Source organism: Panthera pardus, unplaced genomic scaffold (genome assembly GCF_024362965.1).
Source record: "Panthera pardus isolate Hobbes unplaced genomic scaffold, ASM2436296v1 HiC_scaffold_10, whole genome shotgun sequence".
NCBI classification, from domain to species: domain Eukaryota; kingdom Metazoa; phylum Chordata; class Mammalia; order Carnivora; family Felidae; genus Panthera; species Panthera pardus.
This window is the reverse complement of record NW_026526655.1, coordinates 32,861,630-32,869,086: the sequence shown is the minus strand read 5'-3', so window position 1 is coordinate 32,869,086 and position 7,457 is coordinate 32,861,630. Positions and strand designations below refer to the sequence as shown.

The following is a 7,457-nucleotide window of genomic DNA, read 5'->3' as shown; positions in this document are numbered from 1 at the left end:
TCTAATTAAATTTAGTTGTTTCGCTGTGGGAGGATGGATGGAGAGATACTATCCAGATTTCAAAGTCACTTTTTAAGTCGTTCGCCAGAAAAGCTGCAAGAGGGGGACTTCAAGAGAGAGCAGTTTAGAATCAGGCAAAACTGGATTGCAGAATTTGTGGGCTGAGCAGTATGTGCAGGTGAAGACAACTAAAGCTTTCTTTTACGTTGCTTAAAGATGTGCTACAATTAAGTAGACACCTGGTATTTAAATCACCCATAGACTATGAGAAAGTATTTACACAATTGTAAGCGAGGAACAATCTTTTATTGGAAAGTAATGATAATGAAAGTAGGACTATTTTCAATTCACTCACCTTTTTAGAATGCGGGCTCTCGAAACTGAATGTTTCAAGTACATATTAAATCTCTGCCACACTTGGGTCACTGTGAGAATTAAATGCCACATAGTAAATGTTAGCTATTATTACCATCACGATCATTTACATGTCCAGTTTGACTGCTGAATAAGAGAATAGTCTCGTGGTTAGAGGAATAAAAAAAAAAAACCTCTATGCTGAAATCCTAGCTTGCAAATAGAAACTGTGGTCATTTAACCATGTGATTCATTGTAATGGTGAGAATGATATGCCTTAAATAAGTTAGATCACGTGAAGCTTGAACACTTTCTTAACTGAAGTGTTGCTCTTCGTATTTTCTGAATCTGGTAGTCGTGGAAAGAAATTTGACAGTTTTAAACATTCTCCTTTAGTTATAAGTGATTTTTGAGTTACAGCAGTAAAATTGCCTGAATTAAAATTCATAGGGCCTGAAATAATCTTCAAATAATTAGGTTCTTTTTCAGATAATTTTTTTACTATTGATAAAGTATTGATTAAAATGTCTTTTAAAAACATGCAGGGGAGCCTGGCTAGCTCCGTTGATGCAGCATGCAGGTCTTGATCTCCGGGTTATAGGTTGTAAGTTAGAACCTCAGGCTGGGTGTAGAGATTAGCTAAAAATAAAATCTTAAGAAAAACAACAGCAAAAAACATATAGTAAGATTAATAAATTTTGGTGATTGTTATTTTGAAATTTACCGTAATAAGAAAGTACAATACCTGATGGTACAGATTGATCTTAATTTTAATTGAAAAATATGACCAGTAAGATACAGAACCTAAGTATGCTTAATAAGATAAAACTTCAATTTGCCAAGCAGAAATGTTGAATTCACTAAAATACATGTCTTCATTTGAGACCTTCCTTTGGTTAAGGAAAATTATAAGTGTTTCAAAGCAACTCAACATCCACTATGATGGCTTTGGTGTTTTTTCAGTAGTGACTTGTATCATACTTGGTGTTCCCTCCATGCAGTACTTAGGGTAGTTAATGCTTTTACTTTGATTGGTCTTTTTACATTTTTTTAAATGTTTATTTATTCTGGTGGGAGAGAGGGACAGAGCTCAAGAGGGGAAGGGCCAGAGAGAGAGGGAGGCACAGAACCTGAAGCAGGCTCCAGGCTCCGAGCTGTCAGCACAGAGTCCAATGCGGGGCTCGAACTCAAGAGCTGGAGATCATGACCTGAGCCGAAGTCTGACGCTTAACCATCTGAGCCACCCAGGTGCCCCTGAGTGTTTTTCTTAGAACGTTAACTTCAAGCTTTTTGTTCTTGATGATTTACTACATGATTCATTTACTGTGGTCCTTGTGAAGACATATTGTTATCTAGAAAATCACAGCTTAGAAGATTTGTGTCTCTTTATTATAGGTTTCTTTTTTCAACATATAATGGCATGGTATGGTATGATCTGAAGACTGTGTATGGGCTTTGCAGTGCAGTTTGTTTTTTGGGTTTTTCCAGCTTAGTTTTGAATCTGAGCTCTAATGCTTTCTGTGATTTTAGGCAAGTTACTTGACAGCTTTGGCTTTCTTCTCTATAGAGATAAAGATCCAACTGTTACTGTGAGGATTAAATGAAATAATCTGTATAGCTCTCAAAAAGCATAGAGGTAAAAAGAGGTATTATTTACAGGGTAAGAAATGGGTAGATACCAAGATTATAGGCAAGTTTATAGAAGAGGGCAAACCTTAAGTAAAAGAGACATTGTGAACACTAGCTTTAAATTTGTTTAAGTGAAAAGTTAAAAATAGGTTATTGTTTATACATATTTGCATACATTTAAATTTTTGACTTAACACATTATAACTTTCCAAATCCACCTTTAAAAAAATAAATTGTTCTATCAAATATTTGTGAACTAGGAGTCTTGATTTAATTTTTGATACCACTGATTCATAGTAATTTTATATACATCATAAAAGGAGCATAAAAAGAGCATTCATTTACTTTAAAAGACAAGAATAATTTTATTTTCTAAAGGACTTTTGAGCAACATTTTTTAATGTTAATAAGTTACAAGATCTGGCACTGATATTGAATATATTTCAAGATCCTTAAGTCTTAGGATGCTAACAAGGTACCTAGAATTAGGAAAATCTTTTAAGACTAAACTAAAAGTGGTTTCATCCTTCAGTTACCCTGTTTGGGGATTTATTCTCAGGCAATTGGTTTTAACAGATACATGTTAGTATGCAAAAGTCTTTAGAGGAAACTCAACAAAATAATCAGTTGTTAAGACAGAATTACCTCTAAAGTTTCGAATAAAATTCCTGTTGAACAAAATCAAAACGGTATCCCAAATAAGGTCCACAGAGATATGAGTGACTGCAGTCTGAATAGTCTTTTCCTCTCTGCCATGCATTCAATATTTATAAATAAAATTCCCCCTTTCCCTATAAAACATCAAACTTCTAATTTAACAATTTTCTTCCTAATCTTTGCTTTTGATATAAGGTAAAATCCACTTTTCTAACATGATGTGAAACATTCTAGAAAGCAATTTGTCAGCAAAATGTGTGTGCTCTGAACTCCAATCATAAACTGTGTACACATGTAATACTTTATTCTTTGTTCTCTTTATATAATCCCAATACTATTTGCTTAAGAACTAACTTTGTCAAATCAATTCCATGATTTTATAGAGGGTGTAGTTTGGGGAGGGGGACCTTTATTCTCAAGCTTTTATGGTTACAAAAAGTGCCCTGTTAGTAAATATTTCATGGGAGAAATGTACTTTACTAGAGGTCTTTGTTTTAGTAGTAGGTATAGAATGTGAGTTGAAACAAAACCTTAGTCCAAATCCCTGATTTGGACTGAGGAAACTGAATCACACGTTAAGTCATCTACCCCTGGACACATGCAGTTATCTGTAAAGTCAGTCCTGATCTTTAGTTTTCTTCAACTGAGTCAATTGATGGTTCTACTGTACTAGGCTGGTTACGGTTGTTTTATAATAAAACCTGCATAACAAAATCTAGTAGTTTTCTTTATGTGTAGAAAAAGAAAATATACATTGAATACCTTCTCATTACAGAAAAAATGCTGCTGTGAAGACATAATTATAGCTCTCACACAAATGAAGCCTATCATGATTTAGTGTCCCCGAAAGGAAGAACTTCAGTGGACAAGAGAGGGCATTTCTGGCAATAGTAGAATGCTTGAGGCCTGAGTTTAAACTTGAGCGACTGCCTGAAGGTAATACTTTTATTTCAACTAATTGAAAGTAACAGCTGTGTAAAAGTTTGTACCTATTACATATTAATGAAAAGTCAAATTGCACTTTGTATATAGGTATTTCATTCTATTTGTATTTACCAGTTGGAAGAAAGCATTTTATACCTAGCTACTTGATATCTTCATCCTTAAAAACTTCACTTTGACATAGTTAATTGAAAGCCATGGATGATAATTTCCAGCATGTACTGACATTGAAGTTAGTTGGGAAAATGTCACCCTGCAGTTGTCAGGGTTGAAAAGTGTAATGCAAAGTGATGGGGCAAGTAAGGGAGGAAGGAGTAATACTTTTGCTTCATTCAGATTTTGTCTTTTGAAAAGGATGTCAGTAACATAGAAATGTACTTTCAACCTCTGGTTCAGTAGTAGGTTAGTCAATAGATATTGACATCCATTTTTCCATGTAGAAACTAAGTAGTATTTTCCCAATGTAACACAAAAAAACTTCCTTAACCTATCGTGTAGATGTACATACTGAAAGGAAAATCTTGAGTTTTGAGTTCCCAAAAGATAGTATAAAAAGAAATTATCTTTGGCAAAATCTCAGTGTGAGCAAAGCCCTGAAGTAGGTGGTTTATGTTTGACAGTGTTCCTCTGTTAACAACATCTCCACCACCATCCTTTCCTCTTTCTTCATTGCAGCGTTTAGCTTAGACCTCTGCAAAATCCCTTTTACATGTTCTGAGCTTCAAGTGTACTTGCTTTCTCATCTCCAAATTAAACTTTGCAGGGTAGCTGTTCTTAACTTTTCTTAAAGGAAGAAAGCTATCCTTATATAAATTTACACAAATTTGTTAATGGCTGATACTCTGTCCAGAGTTTTTTCTTTTTAACAGAAAATGCTTATTAACTCCAGTGAAAATTTCAGCTAGGGTAAGAGAAAGTAAATAAAATGAAAAAAAAAAAAAAATAGGCCAATAGCGTTAATTTGTAATGGGATCAGGGCAGCTATTAGGAAACTGGGAGTAAGTTTTTAGAATTCTTTCCCCTAAACTATTTGCACTTTGCACTTCTTCTTCCCAAGCTCCACTTTTGAATCTATTTGCAGAATGTTTTCTCAGTGACTGCAGTGCCTGCAAGATTAGAACTCTAGCTTTTTCATGGGATCAGAGATGTTTAGATTGTTTACAGGAGGGCTTTGGAGCTTTAGGGACTGACTCTAATTGAATTTCAACCAAGAAAAGTTGAGAACAATAATGAACAAAGAATTTTTTTTTACCATCTAGAATTTGTTAACCTATCAGAAAAAAGGAAAAAGATTTAAAGCCATGACTAATGAAGGAAGGAAGGAGTTTTGTTACCTTGAAAGAGTTCCTATAGTAATAATAAAGAGTAGGCTTTGGGATCAGCACCTGTTGGCTTGAGTCCTTGCTCAGCCACTTAGTGTATTTGTAATCTTGGGAAAGTTACTTCATTGCCTGAGTTTTATTTCCTTTTATGTAAATTGGAGCAAGTAACTGAATCACTTGCTGGGTTGTTGAAAGGATTGTTGAAAGGATTATATAAAATGACAGATAGAAAACACTTAGCATAGTGTTTTACCATAGTGCTCAATAATTGATAACCTTGAGCAGTGAGCCTCAATTTCCTTTTCTGTAAAATGGTGATAATAGGTTCTACATCACAGAATAGTAGAGTGATTATTAATAATCCTAGCTAGTAATTAAGTATAATAAACATTCAATAGACATTAAATTTTATAGCTATGACAAATTCATAATCTTCATCTATTTTGTCATTGATAGTGCTTCATATTTAAACTCAAAAAACTCTCTAAAATTTTTTTTTTTAATTTTTTTTAACGTTTATTTATTTTTGAGACAGAGAGAGACAGAGCATGAACAGGGGAGGAGCAAAGAGAGAGGGAGACACAGAATCTGAAACAGGCTCCAGGCTCTGAGCTGTCAGCACAGAGCCTGACGCGGGGCTCAAACTCACGGACCGTGAGATCATGACCTGAGCCGAAGTCGGATGCTTAACCGACCAAGCCACCCAGGCGCCCCTCTAAAATATTTCTTAATATTGATGTCATCATATTTAGCCAGTGAATATTTCAATATATTTAATTTGCTTTAAAAAATTAAATTGTATTCTGGACACCAGTTATCACAGTTTTAATACATCTCTCAGTAGGACTTCATTTTCAGTTGAATCTAACATAAGAATTTTCTTTTTGAATAGTATTCTTTTATTTTTCTACTCTATACATTGGAAGTCAGTCAATAAACAATAAATGAATTAAAAAAAATTTTAATGCTTATTTATTTTTGAGAGAGAGACAGAACGCGAGTGGTGGAGGGGGTAGAGAGAGAGAGAGGGAGACACAGAATCTGAAGCAGGCTCCAGGCTCTGAGCTGCCAGCACAGAGCCCGACGCAGGGCTTGAACCCACGAACTGTGAGATCATGACCTGAGCTGAAGTCGGACACTCAACCGACTGAGCCACCCAGGTGCCCCAACAATAAATGAATTTTAAACATTATCAGGATAATCAACTTTTAAAAACAAAAATCTTAGAACTGGATGGGATCTTAGGGATCATCAGGACCAACTCTTCATTTTAAAGAACTAGAAATTCAAGTTCAGAAAAGTTCAGTTTGGATATTTTTCATCAAATCTAGACTGACTCTATGTACTCTACTACATTTATGAAATGTGTAAATTTTTAAATAATACTGAAATGAGAGTCTATTAGGCATCTTAAAGTATACAATTTTAAAATTTTTTCAAAGACTATATAGAAAAGTATATTTAGAAGTTTAATACTGGGGCACCTGGGTGGCTCAGTCGTTTGAGCATCTGATTTTGGTTTAGGTCATGATCTCAGTTTGTGAGTTCAAGCCCTGCACTGGCTCACTGCTGTCAGTGCAGAGCATGCTTCAAATCCTTTCTTCCCCTTTCTGTCCCTCCCCTGCTCACCCTCTCTCTCAAAAATAAATTAAACCTAAAAAAAAAAAAAGTTTCATACTAAGCCCAGATAAGTTTTGATTATATCAATTAGATGACTGGTGTTTAACAGATCTTTGCCCTAAAGAATTTGGGGCACCTGGGTTGCTCTGTCCAACTCTTGATTTCAGCTCAGGTCATGATCTTGTGGTTCATGGGTTCAAGCCCCGCATTGGGCTCTGCGCTGATAGCACATAGCCTGCTTGGGATTCTCTGTCTCCCTCTCTGCCCCTCCCCTGCTTGCATGCTTTTATGTGTACGCTCTCTCGCTCTCTCTCTTTCTCTCGGTCTCTCTCTCTTACTCAAAATAAGGCTTAAAAAAATGGGGTGCCTGGGTGGCTCAGTCGGTTTGGGGGTCCGACTTCAGCTCAGGTCATGATCTCACAGCTCATGGGTTTGAGCCCCACATCAGGTTCTATGCTGACAGCTCAGAGCCTGGAGCCTGCTTTGGATTCTGTGTCTCCCTCTCTCTCTGTCCCTACCCTGCTCATGCTCTCTTTCTCTCAAAAATAAAATAACCATTTAAAAAAAAAAAAAAAAGAACCAACGGGTTTATATTTAGATAGGTGAAATTTTGGCCTTCATTTGCATGATTATAGGTAGGAAAAATTATTTATTTAACACTGAACAGTGTATTGGGAACTGCATGATACCCTTTGCATACATTATTTTATTTAATCTTTATAACAACCCTGTGAGGTAGATGAATATTATGCCTATTTTGCAGATGAGAAAACTAAAGCTCAGGGTGGTTAACTAATTTGACAAATAAGCGTAAAGTTGATTTTCAAATTCCTACCATATAACTACGGAACAGTTCAACTATTTTATACAGTTTTACTAACAAAACTCTGTTTTTATTTGAAAATTTAATGAAAATATATTTTCTTGTATATC

The 7,457-nt window shown here is 35.3% G+C and overlaps 1 protein-coding gene across 18 annotated transcripts in view; it reads left to right on the top strand.

The window, feature by feature from the left end:
* CARF (calcium responsive transcription factor) overlaps positions 1-7,457 on the top strand; it is a 101,186-nt gene that overhangs the window by 770 nt on the left and 92,959 nt on the right. For all 18 annotated transcript variants that reach the window (XM_053906060.1, XM_053906051.1, XM_053906063.1 and 15 more), the window contains exon 2: positions 3,416-3,576. The gene's annotated coding sequence lies outside the window, so the exon portion shown is untranslated. The remainder of the gene's footprint in view (positions 1-3,415; positions 3,577-7,457) is intronic.